This window comes from Sapajus apella, unplaced genomic scaffold (genome assembly GCF_009761245.1).
Source record: "Sapajus apella isolate SASKATOON/1434 unplaced genomic scaffold, GSC_monkey_1.0 scaffold30, whole genome shotgun sequence".
Taxonomy (NCBI): domain Eukaryota; kingdom Metazoa; phylum Chordata; class Mammalia; order Primates; family Cebidae; genus Sapajus; species Sapajus apella.
The window spans coordinates 947,552-965,472 of NW_022436970.1; the positions used below are offsets into that span (position 1 = coordinate 947,552).

At 36.6% G+C, this 17,921-nt stretch overlaps 1 protein-coding gene across 2 annotated transcripts in view; it reads left to right on the forward strand.

The window, feature by feature from the left end:
- Positions 1–17,921, forward strand: part of RAB27B (RAB27B, member RAS oncogene family) — a 179,368-nt gene that overhangs the window by 128,903 nt on the left and 32,544 nt on the right. The window lies entirely within an intron of this gene.

The window sequence follows — 17,921 nt, forward strand, 5'->3', positions numbered from 1 at the left end:
CAAATATTCCAAGCAAGATTTCTGATTGCACTCTTGTGAACTTTAATCCTTTTGGTATTTTTGTTCCTTAAGCATTTGGCTACTTACAGTATTCATTAACCTAGTATCCAACTGCAAACCTTCTATACTATCCTCTTCTGTAAATTGATCAACACTTCACATTCTTTTGGGAAATATCAGTGTGTTTATTCTTGTGTTTTCATTGCAAGTAAGCTAACATTATAGAGACAAATCTCTTGTTTTGTAAAGAGTATATGGACTTATACAAGAGAGTAATAATAAATATGGAAAAAAGACAAATATTGCTGGAAAAAAGTCCTCCCACCACTTATGATGAACATTTGTGGATCATTTTAAATGATGGCTATTTGACATGGTTATCCAGGGTGAAAATGTGCATTGATGTTAAACCCCTGACTAAAGACGGACAATAAGCATCCTCATTTTCAGCTTTGACCTATTATCACCAAAAGCATACACTTGTTGAATATAGCAGTGTTCAAGCCTAGGCTATTGTGTAAGAAATTAAAAGGTTTAGTAATTTTGATTTTAATGGGAACAGTTTTGCAAATTCCATTTTTTCTTACTACTGCTTTCTCTCTGGAATAAGCTTTTACATACAATTTGTTAAGATTTCAGGACCTTTGTGCAGTAAGTATGCACAGCATGAAAAAGATGAAATAGACTTAAAGTAAACAAACATTCTCCCATTGTAGCCATAATCTTTCTGAGTCCAGTTTTAGGTAACACAACTACCAAAATCAGCCCAAGCAATGATTTCAAGGCAAAACTGAACTAGACGATACAGACAACCGTTAGGTATTGTCCAAACCACAGGGTCCCAAGGACAAAGAAATATAAAGGCAGAAAAGTAAAGGTTTCTTATCTACTAAGGTCCTATTTCCTTGGCCTGATGTACTATCTAGCACCCTCAGATGCTGAGAGTACACCTCAAATCCAACACTAATTGAGAAAAGTCTAAGAAGTAGACTAATGGTGAATATCTTTTTGCTTTTCTGGCAGCAAATATCACTTAAGTACTCTGACTTTAAAATTACCCTGTATACGTGGATCAGAAATGAATTGATACTAGAATTACAGGAGTGAATATTTTTATGAAATTTATTCCAGGGATGAGTTTCATACATAAGTTAATAACATTCTTAATAATAGTTGCTTTTGTCATGAAACTTTATTAAGGATGGCACAAAAGATGCTCTTTTGCAGACTTTGTGAAGAAATAATGTATCTTCAACTTCTCCTACTTAATTGGAAATAATGAAGTTTTTTATAAGGCCAGACATTGTCTATGGCTCCTAAAATCCTGTCTGGGCAAATAATGCTATTAGTTGTCTTTTTTATCATGAAGGTAAGATTGTCTTCTTGAGTATTTATCATATTAATTGAGGGTAAAGTTCTTTCCTTTTGGTATAAATTATGGGTAACATTAATCTTTCTTACAACTTTATTTTGGAGCCCACTTTTCTCTCTTTTGATACTTTTCTGCAGTGCTTAATGTCATTTTGCAGCCCTCTCGCTAGGAAATCAATGATTTGTTGGCCAGTCTTTCTGATAAATTAATTTCTGCTAAAGCAGTTATGGCTAAAAACAACTATAAATTACTGTTCCCAGTAAATATATTTGCTTGTTTACATGTAACAAAAATCCAAAGTTATGCCTAATGTTAGAAGCTCCAGGCTTAAAAATAGAGTCGTGAAGGAAGAATTTGGGACAAAAAATTACTTTATCAGTAAAATGTAGTGTGACTCATGTGGGTGGAAATGCTATGGCCTGAAATTTCTGGAGTAGATACTGCCTTAAGTCTTCCATTACACTGGCAGATTCAGGGTTGAATAAATGTTTGGATCTAAAGTTCTGAAAATATGGTCACTATCCTCTTGTCTTTTGTCTTCCTCCTGTAGAGTTTCTAAGCCTGTCCTCAGGATGGGAATTGGCCTTGTCATAGAATCTTAGGCTTATTCACCAATACTGTCAAGAACACTTGACCGAGTATCTTTTACAATAAGTTCTCAGTTTCCCACCTGTTTGGTGAATATTTAAAAAAAACAGATGACTGGCTGGGCATGGTGGCTCATGCCTGTAATCCCAGCACTTTGGGAGGCTGAGGCAGGTGGAGCACGAGGTCAGGAGTTTGAGACCAGCCTGGCCAAGTTGGTGAAACGCTGTCTCTACTAAAAATACAAAAATTAGCCGGGCGTGGTGGTGTGCACTTATAATCCCAGCTATTCAGGAGGCTGAAGCAGGAGAGTTGCTTGAACCTGGGAGGCAGAGGTTGCAGTGAGTTGAGATTGCACCATAACACTCCAGTTCTGGATGACAGAGAAAGACTCCATCTTGGAAAAAAAAAAAAGAAAGTACATCTATGGGTTCCTTATCCATAGATTTAGCCAACCACAGATCAAGAATGTTTGGGAAAAAAATGACTGGTTGCATCTGTCCTAAATATGCACAGACTTCTTTTTCTTGTCATTGTTCCCTAAACAATAAAGTATAACAACTATTTACATGGCATTTACATTATATTAGGTATAAGTAATCTACAAATGACTTAAAATAGCAGGACATTATATGCCAATACTGTGCCATTTTATACAGGATTTGAGCACCTGTGTATTTTGCTATCCACCAGGGGTTCCTCGAACAAATCCCCCATGAACACTGAGAAACTATATCTAAGTAGATTCAGCTGGTGAACTGGCAGATGCTTTGGTAATTCTGCAGACTAAAGTAGTAGTAACTGGTTAACCTGCCTGAGCATATTTCCATCAAGAATGGTGACATTATTTTCTAAGCCAAATTTAGCCAGCTGCTAGAATAAGGTGGGCTTATAAATAACAGTAGGTTTGGCAAACAGGTCCACAGTTGCAAACTAAATGACCAACCTCAAAGATAGATGACAGCAAAAGATCTTTTGGTTGATTGCACCCTAATAATTTTAGAGTAATCATTAATGCCATATTGCCTCCTGAGTCATTACTTTCAAAAATAAGATACCAATATACTATTCAGTCCAATTTCCAGTCCGCCAGCCTAGAAAAATAGACTCATTATATAGAATAAAATGGATCACAATTAGGGATTTAGACAATTCACAGGGCTCAAGGACAACAGCTTGACTCCTTAAAAAGATATCTTATTGATTAAACTAAACGGTGTCTAATATTTGCCACATAAACGTGTATGTGACTGTGAAGGAACAAGTTAGGTCAAATGTCTAATGACTGAAGACTGCTATGTGAGAAATAGCTCTAAACAAAACTAATTAGTTCATCACAGGGAAGTTTAGTCCTGGTTTTCTATCTGTACTTATCTCTAAACAATAATTTCAAGTCAGAGAAATTTAGAAAATGAATGTGGAATTGGTTGTTCCACTTGTTTGTAAGAAAAAGTATGTAAACAATTTATTGCTTATCCCAGCCCAAGGAAAGCCTAGATCAGATAACTATTGATATTCTTAGAATTTATGAGTATTTTTTTACAGAACTGCTAGAGGACTTAATCAACTGCACTGCGATAGCTTCTAGTCTTACTTCAAGGGAATACAGTTTTTGAACTATTTCTCAGAAATGATTTCTGTAAATATTTATGTGTAAAAAAATCTGTTTTAATATTTCAAGTAATTTTAAGCATAACTAGGTTTATCAGGACATTCTCAGACCCATCAAAGTTTAGAAGATAATATCAAGAAAGATAAACAATATAACCTTATATATTAATAGGATAGATAGAAATCTTTTTCCTATGGGTCAAAGCAGCAATGAAAACTTTGACTAAACTCAATTTTAAAGATACATCTTGCTGTTAAGTCTAATCTATGTACTCTCAAGAACAAAATGCTTATTTAAAGGCAGGCTGCTGCAACTAATTTTATCCTAAACCCACTAGTTTCAGACAAAAGTGTTTGTTTCATGTATCTTGAATTTATGCATTAATATTATTTTTTAATAAACAGGCAACATAAACTCCTATAAAGTAAGTAGATGTCTTTCAAATTCATTTGTACCATTGTCATGGATATCGTGTCAGCAAGGAGCATAGAATTTGTAGTAAAAATATCTCTGATTGTTTAAGTTTAGGAATACAATGCAATAAATTAATGCCCTGTACAGCTATTTGTTAAAGCTTTGTGGTAATAACTACCTATAAGTTTAGATTTTCAATAAAACTCTGTTTTTTGTTTTTGTTTTTGTTTAGCAGTGCTAGCTTATTCTGTATTAAGAAGTTGCTTCTTTCTGGCTCACTGTAAAGAGAATTTACACTCGAAGAGTCATTTTTAAAAGTGTCAGGAATGTATCTGCACTCATCTCTGCTGCTTCCTCTCCTGATTCTCCAGGTACTAAAGGTGATATTAAATACATTGAACAACTAGCATGGCACTGCTGATCAATCAAAATAAACCACACTGGTGTGTTCCAGCTGAGCCAAGGGTCTGATGTCAACCTGTTATAAAAGACAGCAGAGCCAACTGGCCGATTTGGAAATCAGACTCATTCTAACTTTCAAGCCAATCTACTTGATTCTAACACTTCCATGTATCATAATAACATGAGGATTATTTCTATTCTTCTGAAATGGAAAATGTTCATATCAAGTCTTTTCTGAAATGTTTCTTCAAATTCCACAAAATTTGGCCAAATAACAAGATCAACACATTTAATGTTAAAAATAATGAATATTGGGGCAATGGTCCCTCCTACACTCTAATCTGTATGTTGGTTGCCCATCCAAACAGGTTTAGGGCCACAGTCCAAACAAAGGACAGGGAGGATAAGAGCCACAGAAGGAGAAGAAAAGCCATCCCATAACCCTCAGATGGCTGCAGGGAAGAGGGGAGGAGTGTCATATTAATCAGGGTGGGGGCTGAGATAATTGAGGGTGCCACTTCAAGAAGTGAACCAAGTTCATGAATAAAACACAGTATATAAATATGGTTTATCTATATATCAGTATCTTCTGAGGGATATAACTGTGGGAAGAGACAATGAATTAGCTAACTACCCTGACAAATGATTATGAGTTAAAATTTCTAAGGAGGTCTGTGGTGCAAACAATCCTAATAATTTTCTACCTAATGGAAGAATCTGTGACAGTTAAAATTGAAGACAATCCCAGTATAGAAAGAAAATTTACTGAATTTTCACTTCATGAACTAATGTAGTTTTAATTTAGAGCTACTTTTTTTTTTTTTTTTTTTTTTTTTTTTTTTTTTTTTTTTAGACAGAGTCTTGCTCTGTCACCTGCTAAAGTGCAGTGGCATCGTCTTGGCTCACAGCAACTTCCACCTCCCAGCTTTACATGATTCTCCTGCCTCAGCCTCCCAATAGCTGGGATTACAGGTATGCCCCACCAAGCCCAGCTAATTTTTGTATTTTTAGTAGAGATGGAGTTTCACCATGTTGGCTAGGCTAGTTTCAAACTCCTGACCTTGAATGATCTGCACACCTCGGCTTCCCAAAGTGCTGGGATTACAGGCGTGAGACACTGCACCCAGCCATCTTTTGAATATTTCTACAAGGCTATCCAAGTGTATTTGTCACTAGTTCCATTCCCACAGAACCCTCCTTTCTACTTATTAACCTGCTACTCTAATTGTTGTAAATGTGCTAATTGGCCAAAATATAACAATATTAATTTTGAAATAACATACCATCAATCCTTGTGATTCGCTAATCACGTATTTGCAAACCTGATTACTTAATAACATTCATTTGTAAACCCAGAATCAATACCACGGTGCATTTTTAGTCGTTTGCAGATATATACAGAGTGGTAAAAATTTGAGTCATCCAACTTGCATATTCTCAGCTGAGGTCAAACAAGTTGATGCTGTACATTCTTGTTTAAGCTCTCCTATTGTAAACAAGTATCCTTTTCATGATTTATTTAATGCCATGCTTTTTCACATTTTTGTGCTTTTGAGTGGTGGTTTCTCTGTTTAAAATGTCTCCCATGCGCACTGCTTAGACGCGGTCTAGTGTTCCTAAGGAAAAGCAGGCTGTATGTGCCTTAGGGAGAAAATACGTAGATAAGTTTTGTTCAGGCATGAGTTATAGTGCTGTTGACCATGAGCTCGGTGTTAATGAATCAATTTTATATGATCTTAGATATTATATATTACCTTATATAGTATATATAAGGTATCTTTAAACAAAAGCACACAGAAAACAAGGTTATGTTTTGCTCAGTGGATGAAAATGCTGTGGTTAGAGGCTTGCCGGAGCCTAATCCCACTTCCTCTAATAGCAGTGGCTTGGCATTTGCTAATTCAGTGTTTGTAGCGGCATTATAGAATGAACATATAACTCCTGTGAATAACAACAATGGACTCCATCTTCTCCCATGACATAATTTGCAATCATTTAGGAATAGAAATAAAATGCAGTCAAGTACGTAAAAGAACAATAAAAACCAAGCAAGAACCAAGCCATGTAGTCTAGAAGAAGACAGAGGTAAAGTAGTTGAACCAGAAAACCTTTGATACGTACCATATTTGAGCAAAAAACTGAATTCTGAGCTTCTAGGAAATACAGGCAAAAAGAAGAAGGCAATAAGTACTATAGCTTTTCTTATAAGGCTAAAGTAAAGGTATCAGCTTTTTGGGAGAGATACATTTTTTTTTTTAAATCGGTAAATTCTAAGAGTAACTTTATGGCACAAAGCACATAATATCAATGGGGTTTCTAATTGTAGTTTTATAAATAAAGTACAAATGAACTTCACATGATTAGTTGTTTTGTTTGTTTGTTTGTTTTGAGAAAGAGTCTCCCTCTGTCACCTGGGCTCTAGTGCAGTGGCATGATCTTGGCTCACTGCGACCTCCACCTCCCAGGTTCAAGTGATTCTCCTGCCTCAGCCTCCCAAGTACCTGGGATTACAGGTGCTCACCACCACGCACAGCTAATTTCTGTATTTTTACTAGAGACAGGGTTTCACCTTGTTGGCCAGGCTGGTCTTGAACTCCTGGACTCAAGTAATCTGCTGGCCTCAACCTCCCAAAATACTGGAATTACAGACTTGAGTTACCATGCCCGGCTGTGACTGCTTTTGAAATTGACAGTGATAAACCTCAAGGCACTGATGCTATTTTTGTTGCTCTGTGAAGGCATTCCTACAGGGATCTGAAGTTCTAAATATTTCTGGGGCTCTGACATAAAATGCATTTCTATTGTATATGTGCAATTATCCTAATTATGGAAATATCCAGTTCTCTGGTAAACTGAAAGGGGAGTTATGTTTGAGTCAGGCTGTGTTGTTACCTCTAAAACCACTCTAAAAAGAAGACATCTGCATTTGCCTACGAATTGAAGAGTCAACATAGGGCAGCCCAAAATAATGAGAATAGTCTCCAACCCATAATAGACTACTCCAATTAGGAATATAATGTTATTAGAAATATTGTGTTAATTATGAGGGTAGATGTATCTGAAACTCCCTCCATCAAGTTCTTGACTCTTTCAAATATCTGTGCTCATTTTAATTTGTTAATTTATCCTACTACTCATGCTGAGAATTTTCTGATATTATGTGGAGAAAGATACAAAATGTACATTCAAATAGTGAATAAAGATATGTTCAGAAAAAAAACAGAAGACTGAATAAAAGCTTATCAACTCATTTAAACTTCCCCATATATTTTATGGATTGGCTGTTGATGCCCAAAGTTTTGAGCTTAATTTGTCCTGATTTTCCAAACATGGTTATTCACACATTTGGAACTTGTTAAAAAAAAAAAATTCAGCCATTCAACCAGATTAAATTTAAAGGAGTTTAATTGAGCAATGAACAATTCACGAATCCCTTAGGCCCTAGAATCACAGCAGATTTAGACACTCCAGTGCAGCCACATGGTGGAAGAGAATTTATGGACAGCAAAAGGAAAGTGATGTTCAGAAAACAGAAGCAAGATACAGAAACAACTGGATGGTTACAAGCTCTGCCTTTGCCTTATTTGAACACGATTAAACTGTTGGCTACATTTGATTGGCTAAGCTCAGTGACTGGCACAGGTGTGGGCCATGGTCAGTTTACACTTTCTCCCCTTTAGGCGAACATAAATATGCAAGGAGGCAGCTTTAGGCCAAACTTAATTTAACAGACTCTTTAGGAATACATATTCTGGAAGAACAAATTTATAAAAATAAATGTTTATGGCTATCTCATAACTCTGCATTATCAGCAATTTTTGTACTATTGAGATTTTTATGTTAGGTCTCAGTACTTTATATCATTAAAATATTAAATAGGAAAAATCATGGAATTTATTCATAAATAGATGTATGTCTGTTTCCCCAGACTATAGGTAAAGAACCATTTGGGTAAGAATGGGCTGCTGATCTGCAAGGAGAAAAATGAGCTTCAGAAAACTGAGGGGAAAGTCATTTAAAAACCATCATAGTTTATAAAAGATATAAACTATTTAGTTCCTTTACTTTTTAATATTTAGAAGAATAAACAAAAATTTGATTTAATTAAATATAACAAATACAATTAAATGGAGATGCAATTTGAGTTATTGTAAATAACATGATTTTAATGCAGATTAACTGTAGGCAGTATTCTACCAGAATGTAATGCATTCTGGAAAATATCTACTGAATCAAATGTGTTAAGATATAAAAAAATGTTATGGTATGATTGGGAGAGGGGATAGGAAGGATGCATGTTCCAGGGAGCTATAAGTAATGTCAACTCTTTAATTACTTGCTGCTTTTTTGTTTTGTTTTGTTTTTGAGATGAAGTCTCACTCTGTTGCCCAGGCTAGAGTGCAGTGGTAAGATCTCCGCTTACTGCAACATCCACCTCCCAGATTCAAGTGATTCTCCTGCTTCAGCCTCCCTAGTAGCTGGGATTACAGGTGTGTGCCACTGCACCTGGCTACTGTTTTGTATTTTTAGTAGAGATGGGGTTTTACCATGTTGGTCAGGCTAGTCTTGAACTCCTGACCTCAGGTGATTCGCCTGCCTCGGCCTCCCAAAGTGTTGGGATTACAGGCATGAGCCATCATGTCTGGCCACTTGCTGCTTTTGGACATAATCTTTGACGTCATAGACCTAATATTTCATACATATACTTTTATTTTGTTCTTTCAAAGAAAATCATCACTTTCATTAGAAATAAATAAGAAATACAATATTCAGATAATGGCTCAAACACTGCAATACAAAGATGGCGATGGGGACAAATGGAGCCATTGCCAGGCCAGCAACACCTGTGGGATTTCATTTTAGATGTCAAGTCCTGAACTGATTTTTTAAAAGCCTCGGTTTGGCATTGTAATGCTGCTAGCTCAGAAACATCAATGTGTAATAGGTGAAAATGTATGGGGAATTCAGCACTTGCCTGAACCTCCATGTGCCCAGCTTTGGTACACTCAGGCTAGAGAGATCTGTGAAGGGCTGTTCCACTGCCTGATGACCACTCCCACCCCGACGTTGGTTGGAGATCCTGCCACATATCCACGGAGGCTGTGAATCTCTTTCCAATGAGATGCTAGCTTTTAGTCAACTGTTTTAAAAATTATTAACTTTAACAGTTCTTGAAAGATATTTTCTATTGCCATGCCCAAACCTTTCCTCCCACTCTGCACCTGCACCTGCAGTACAAAGAAGGTAAATCAGCCAGGTACGGTGGCTCGATAATTCCAGTGATTTGGGAAACCGAAGGGGTACATATCACTTGAGGTCAGGAGTTCAATACTAGCCTAGCCAACATGGTGAAACTCCTGTCTCTACTAAAAAATACAAAAATTCGCCAAGTGTAGTGGCATGTGCCTGTAATTCCAGCTACCCGGGAGGCTGAGGTGGGAGAATCTCTTGAACCCAGGAGGTAGAGGTTGCAGAGCGCTGAGATAGTGCCACTGCACTCCAGCCTGGGTGACAGAGCCAAACTCCATCTCAAAACAAACAAACAAAAAGAAAGTAAATCACTAGGGAATGTACAGGAATTATATGACTAAATAGACTTTAGAAGAAACCTTTTTCAAACCACTTACAAAAGGAACTGAATAGACCTCTGACATATTCTTATCTCCAATAATCTATGAAAATAGTACTGGTTTGATCACTTAAATGACATTCTGCTATTCCCTGGTAAATATTTACTCATACCTTTAAAAGAAAAAATTAGCTAAAGGTAAGCTGGAGTTAGAAACTTAACCTAACCTAATCGTTTGTAATTTGGCAAAATTCCTCTTCACACATAAACCATCAGCCATGTTTTGTGTTAAGATCCCCAACTCCGAAGGACAATTAGCCAACTCCTGGATCATCTCATGTTATACCCTGTCCAAAAATAAGCAAACTGGGTAGCAGCACATTATAAAAATATCCTCCTGTCTAAAAAACACATTTAACAGAGTTTGTCTAAAAAGCAAACTCCCCATTTTATTCTAAATATAATTACAATTGCATATATGTAATTTATAAACAAGTTTCCTGGAACACAAACACAAGCGTTGCACAAAGTATACTAGTATATTTATTTAAAAGCAACAGAATGTGTATATATATATATATATATATATATACACATATATATTATACATACATATACATTATGTATAATATATATATATACACATATATATTTAAAAGCAAACAGAATATATATGCATGTGTGTGTGTGTGTGTGTGTGTATGTGTGTGTGTGTGTGTGTGTATATATATATATATATATATATATATATATTTATTCTTGAGACAGAGTCTCACTCTGTCACCCAGGCTGGAGTGCAATCTTGGCTCACTGCTACCTCTGGCTCCCAGTCTCCCAGGTTCAAGCAATTCTCTCAGCCTCCTGGGTAGCTAGGACCATAGGCACAAGCCATCATGCCCAACTAATTTTAGTAGTTTTAGTAGAGATGTGGTTTCACCATGTTGGTTAGACTGGTCTGGAACTCCTGTCTCAAGTGATCTGCCCATCTTGGCCTACCAAAGTGCTGGGAAAACAGGGCGTGAGCCACCATGCCTGGCCTCAGAGTATAGTTTTTTTTTTTTCTTTTTTAACCAGTGTGTCATGTTTCATAGCTCAGTGACTGATGTTGGCATAATATATGAAGGGGCTTATTCAGTGCTTTTACTTTTTGCATTGATATTTATGCCTAAAGACCAATTTTTTGACTCTTTAGAAATACATATTCCGAAAGAGTGTGTTGTGTTGTGTTGTGTTGTATTTAAAAGCAAAAGGCTGTGGATTTTGACAAACCTTCGAACTTCAGGCCTGCTACTCATTAGTTCTGTGGTCTTGAGCAAAATTATTTACCCATTCTGAGTTTTAGCCTTTTCATTTGCAAAACCTCTGAGGATTATTTTGAAGATTCAATTAACTAATCTATGAAAGTGCAATGCAACAGGAGGTTGCTAATATTAATTTGTTGAGTCTGGCAACTCAACAAGTGCCAGTTAATATTTTATATACATCTAACTACACTGAGAAAATCAGAGTGGAATAGAATAAAATGTGTGGGCAAACTTCTATTGGTTTTGTTTGCTAAGTGTATCACATGTATTATTAAGTTTGTTTCCTTATATTGATTTTTAGCTCCTGTTAGTAATTACTTATTTTTCAACTTTATAATAGTGTTTGTTTTAAAAATATGTAATATGCTTATGTGATTCAAAATTCAAAAGGCACAAAGAATACAGTAAAACAGTCTTTTTCCTCCTTGTCTCCTGCTGTAGTTCATCTACCCAGAAGCAAACCTGCAAAATCTATCTTATGCATATAAAAACAATTAGATGCACATATAATTTTTACCCTTTTTTACACAAAAATTAGCATACCATTTAGGGTTGCCAAATAAAATATGGAACATCAGTTAAATGAGCAGCATTTGAGACATATTTACACTAAAAAATTAATTGGCGTCTCATCTGAAATTCAAATTTAACTGGGTGTCCCGAATTTTATTGGCTAAACCTGGCATGAGTAATTTATTATCCACCCTATTCTGCATCTTGTTTGTCTGCTTCCCCCCGCCCCTTTTCTCTGCATTGGAATCACTTAAAACTGTTTTAAAACTCCCCATGCCCAAGCTGCACACACCAGACCAATTTCATCAGAATCTCCAAGTATTGTACTTGGGCGACAGTATATTTTCTCTGATTGTGTTTAATTGAGGAATAACTTACACACAAAAAACATGCATTTTAAATGTACAATGAGTGCTATGACAAATCTATACACCTGTTTTTACTTAATAATGTATTTTGGTGATCACCCAAAAATCAGTTCTTCAATTGTAAACCCTTTAGAGCAAGTCTTATATTTTATGCCACTTCTCTTCATAGGACTTGAGCATTCTGTATTTCTGATAAATACAGGCTGACTAACAACAGAGTTCTTTATTGCAGTCATTGTTTAGGTTTAATGCGCAAAAAGAGAAATGTTATTAATGAGTATTTGCAGTTGCAACACTTATTACAAAGAAATGCAAAGGTTGCAAAGAAATGGTTGCGGACAGTACTTAGTACCAAGAGATCATTTCCACCTACTCAAGAGCTGGCTAAGTGTCGCGCTGGGTGCCTCAAATATACAGGATGACCCTACAAATTCCTACTTACGCGCAGGAGGATCTGAAGCCCAGGTTAAGGAAATTGTTTAAGCCACATAGTTAACATTAAGAGGAGCTAGGATTCAAACCACATGTTTATCCCAAAATTCTTGGTAAAGATACTTCTCAATATGGCATAATTTTAAGATTTTGCCTTTCTTCATGCTATTTATAATTTGGGAAATTATTCAGAATAGGTGTTTCTATTTCTCAGCAGATGGTTATCTCAGCCAAAATGCATTCTAGAGAGAACCAGTCAAGAGAAACCAAACAGATAAAATTTCTTCAGGCTCCAGTTTCTGTGATCTCTTTGAAAGCCTTTACAAGGTAGTTCTGGATTTTCTGTTTGTTGGTTCACAGGCCTTAGGGTACCTGAGCATGAAGAGCTTATTAAAAAAATAGTTGAAAGGGTATGATTACAAGTTGTGACTTCAGGGGACAGAAAGTAGTGTCTTTCGCTAATGAACCTTATCACTCTCTTCAAATTTTGTGTATATCATATCCACGTCTTGATGTGCCACTAAAATGAAAGAATTGACTTAAAACACTAGGGGTGAATATCTTGTTCCTGCACATGCCAACTATCTTGTTTCTCTTCCTTTATGGATGTGTGTTTTGAGATGCAGGATGTAGACAGACCACAAAACCATTCTAGTTTCTGCAGCAGAGAATACAATGTGAGTATCTGTTTCAAGGTCATTTCCTGATAATATTATCTTCCTGTAAATTTGAGGCATATGTTCAGGGAGTAGAGTAGGACTAAATTCTATTCCTGGCTTAGCTCTTTCCATCTGTATCCATCTTTAAAGCAATTTTGAAAGTCTCTTGCATATAGCTGATGTTCAGTAAAGGTTGATTGAACTGTCCTGACGTTCTTTTTGAAAACTGAGGATATACTGTGTTCTGAGTAATTTGGCAATGTATCAGTGAGGGCACAATTATGAAGTCAGACACCACAGAACTGCAATGGGATCTCAAATTTTTTTAATTTTGGCAAACTCAACCCATCTAGAAGCATCTTTAGAAGAGCAGCTGAACTTAAAATCTTAACATTCAGCAATAAGTAGATGAGAAAGAGCTTTATAAAGTCCAGTGAATTTCAGGGAGAACTTGATGCCTGGCAGTCTATGACAAGTTGTGGACTTGCTTTATATAAGAAAAAATCCATGGAACCACAATTTTATTGATTCCAGTAGTTTGGGCTTGGGTCTTGGCCCAGAATTCAAAAGATAATGCTGTGACAGCAGCAAGTAAATTCTAAGTATAGTCTTCTCTAAATACTGTGAAAAAAGAGAAATGGAAACTAGGTTAACTTCTTAGTGTTTTTGCTAATCCTAATAATTGGTATGAAGTTTCTTGATTCTGTCTTTTTTGGAAGTATCACAGTCATGCATGCTTTACACACAGTGGGTTCTCTTTATTGGTATTACTGTTAGTAATACCCTTTATCCACTTTTGGATCGACTACCTGTTATAAACTTGGAATGATGTGTAGTTTTTGTTAGTGTGTAAAATTCTCTTTTGTCCAGCCTAGACCTTTCATTATCTCACGTCTAATGTTTTTTCACCTCACATTATCCTCTTTCTTCAGTCCACTTTCATTTGTGCTTTTTGTGTAGCTTTTGGCTGTGGCTTCTTTCACATCTAGAATCCAGTAATGCCAATACATCTTTATAACTTCTAGATGAACAATTTGATATTTCTCCTTTACTCCCAACATTTACTGCATTCTGTTTCAACAAATAGCTTTAACTTTGGGGATTAGTCAAAGTGTAGATTATTATACATTCAATTACATGCCACTGGTAATGGGAAGAGAGGTTTTTCCCAGGTTAATTATTTACATTAGTCTTTAGAATTTTAAGAGTTCAAGAAACATGGGCTAAATCCAGTTACCATACAGATATTTAGAAATTGTTACAATATTTTTAGAGTCAGCCAGGAACAAAATTGTAAGACAGGGAAGACATGGGCTTTGACTTCAGACACCCTACCACCCACCCACCCACATAAACACTTTTCCACTCTTAAGTGCATTTCCACGTGCCTATTGACTTCATTCTAGTAAGCTTCTTGTTCTCCTCCACTTTCCCATTTAGAATTTTCATTGGTAGAAATATGTCCCCTTCCAACTCTTTCTTTGTGTCTTTTCCATTATCCATTCAACAAATATGTTGTGCCTCTTCACAGCTACTCTGAGAATCAATAAAAGGCTTAGTTTAAGTGGTTGTGGGAGTAATGAGATCAAGCATAACCTTTGTTTTAAAAATATGTAGAGATTAAGAAAATAATTAAGTATAAAATTTCCATTTAGATCTCTATTGTACAGGTTCTGGGAACTCAACGTAGCTGAAATTTGTCCGCAGGCAGACCTGCTCTCCGAGTTCAGTTTCTTACAGAACAATTAATTTATCAGACAGGGTTCAATATACTATTGAAAAGTATATACTCATTCATCAGGGTCCCTTAATTCTGGTGTTTTTATTGTATTTATTTATTTATTTTTTTGAGACAGTGTCTCACTCTGTCATCCAGGCTGGAGTGCAGTGGTGCAATCTTGGCTCACTGCAATACATGTATTACATGTATTGTACACTTTATTTCTATTATTATTACATTGTAATATATAATGCAATAAATATACAACTCCACTATAATGTAGAATCAGTAGGAGCCCAGAACTTGTTTTCAGGCAACTAGACTGTCCCATCTAGGGGTGATAGGAGACAGTGAAAGATCATCAGGCATTAGATTCTCATAAGAGGTGTGCAACCCAGATCCCCTGTATGCACCATTCACAACAGAGTTCATGCTCCTTTGAGAATCTAATCCTGCTGCTGATTTGACAGGAGGTGGAGCTCAGGAGGTAATATGAGCCATGGGAAGCAGCTGTAAATACAGATGAAGTTTGCTTGCTGGCCAGCTCCTCACCTCCTGCTGTGTAGCCCAGTTCCTAACAGGCCACTGACCAGTAAAGGTCCCTGGCCCAAGGGTTGGGGACCCCTGATTTAACATGATTCTTGTTTTTATTTAAAGTACAAATTATTTGCATTATATAATACATATCATCAAAGGGTGATGTCCAAGGTGCTGTGTTCTCCATTAGCAGCCTTGCATACAAGGTAGAAGTAAGCATTTGAGCCAGTGATTCTCTTGAGTGGAATTCCCTCTTCAGTAGTCTTACTCTTGAGCACCTAAATAAGACCCATTTCAGTACCTCATTAAAATCCCCATCACATATTTTTAATGAGCATGGTTCTGAAAACCATGGAAGCAAAAGTAAGTATTAAGTAATTTACTGTCTTAAATGCAGACAGGGTTAAAAATACTATTGAAAAGTATATACTCATTCATCAGGGTCCCTTAATTCTGGTGTTTTTATTTTATTTATTTATTTATTTATTTTTTTTGAGACAGCGTCTCACTCTGTCATCCAGGCTGGAGTGCAGTGGCGCAATCTTGGCTCACTGCAACCTCCACCTCCTGGATTCAAGTGATTCTCCTGCATCAGCCTCCTGAGTAGCTGTACTCAGGTGCATGCCACCATGCCCAGCTAAGTTTTGTATTTTTAGTAGAGACTGGGTTTCACCATGTTGGCCAGGATGGTCTCGATCTCATGACCTCATGATAGAGTCCCTTAATTCTATAGCTTTATATTTGTGAGTTTTAGATTGGGTTATTTTTGGGATTCAACATACAAGGTACCTTTGAGTAAAGATAATTTTTCTTATATAAAATGCAGTATTCAGTTTTCTTGTATGTACACCCCGAAGTTCTCCAAGACCAGAGTCTTTATTATACAACCACACTGAATTAGATCCAACAGGGCATATATTATTGTTTTTAGCAAACATTTGTTGATCACTTATTTTGAGCTAGACCCTGTAAACAAGACGTGCAAAGCTTCTACCTCCCTAGAGCTTGCATCCTAGAGGGAAAAGCAAGTGATAATGAACAAGAAGACAGATGTTAGCTAGGGAGAAGGGCTACAAAAAGAGTTAAAATATGGTGAAACCATAGAAAATGAATGGGGGCCTTCTTTAGATACAGCGTTCTTCAAGATCTATCTGAGGAAGAAAAAATTCAACTGAGAACTGAAGGATAATTAGGAGTCAGCTTATGAAAGTTAGGGAGAAGGCAAAGCTCAGACAGAGAGAACAGACAGTGCAAAGGCCCTGAGGCAGGATGAAACTTGACTGCTTCAAGGAATGTAACAACAGAGGGCAAAGAGAATTAGTAGAGAACTAGCCAGACCCAGATTATGGCTTTTGTAAGCCAGACAAGTGGCTTTAGGTTCTATTTTCAGTTTGATGGGAAGCCACTGGAAAATATTAAGCAGAACAGTAATGTGGTCTGACTTAGATTTTTTTAAAGATAACTCTGCTTGTTATGTGGAAAATGGATGGGGGAAGGGCGAACCTGGAGGCATAGAGACAAGTTAGGAGACTCTTATATGACTAATAAGGCCAAAGCAGGGCTTTCTGAGAGCGCAAGTGAGTGCTGCTTACAGAATGGGGGATGTCAACTGGGCCTGTGCTGAGCAGACCAGGGCATGTGGTTGTTTTAGCTGTTACAGTGGTCTTGCTGGAGAGAAAGCAGTAGAGCCTTTTAGGGTGCATCATGTAATCAGAATAAACTCCGTGCCCAATGCATATTAGCACCTGATAAATGTTTTCTGGGTGAATTAATGAGTAAATCAGTCAATCTGATGGAAGATTAGTGTCTTTGTTCCATAAAAGAAGCTATCCTACAAGCATATTGTGAACTCTAATTCCAATGATAAAACCCACACTCTTGAATTTCTTACCTAAGACATCATAATTGTTGCTTTTCAAATGTTTTTAAACCACTGCACATATATTTCCGTTTTCTTCCTTTGTTTTCTTCCCTCTCCAGGGTTTAGTGTTCTACATCCAAGGGTTTCATAAATGGGTTTGCTGTACTTGTTTTTATCAAAGGCAGGAACCAGAGAGACCATTAACAATATAGAGTCCCCAGGAAACTTTTTGATCTTTCCTTTTGAAGCACCCTGTTCCACATTTAATGCTCAACCTCATAAGGTCTCCACCTGTGTAATCTGTCAGAGTTCACTTAAAAAGGCTAATGGTATATGCTGTCTTACCTACCCACTCACACCTTTTGCAAAAAACTCTCTCCTCTTCTGCCTATGCAGGAAATAATTCCACCTTACTCTCAGGTAAAGAGACCGGGAATCATTTCCATAGTACCCACCACACCCTTTAGAGGTAGAGTAGCTTTTGCATATTGGATAACTTGTATCAAATTCCCAATAAAAAAGAGCATCTCACTCTCTTGCTTTGAATTATGCATATTGAAAATTTCAAATTTG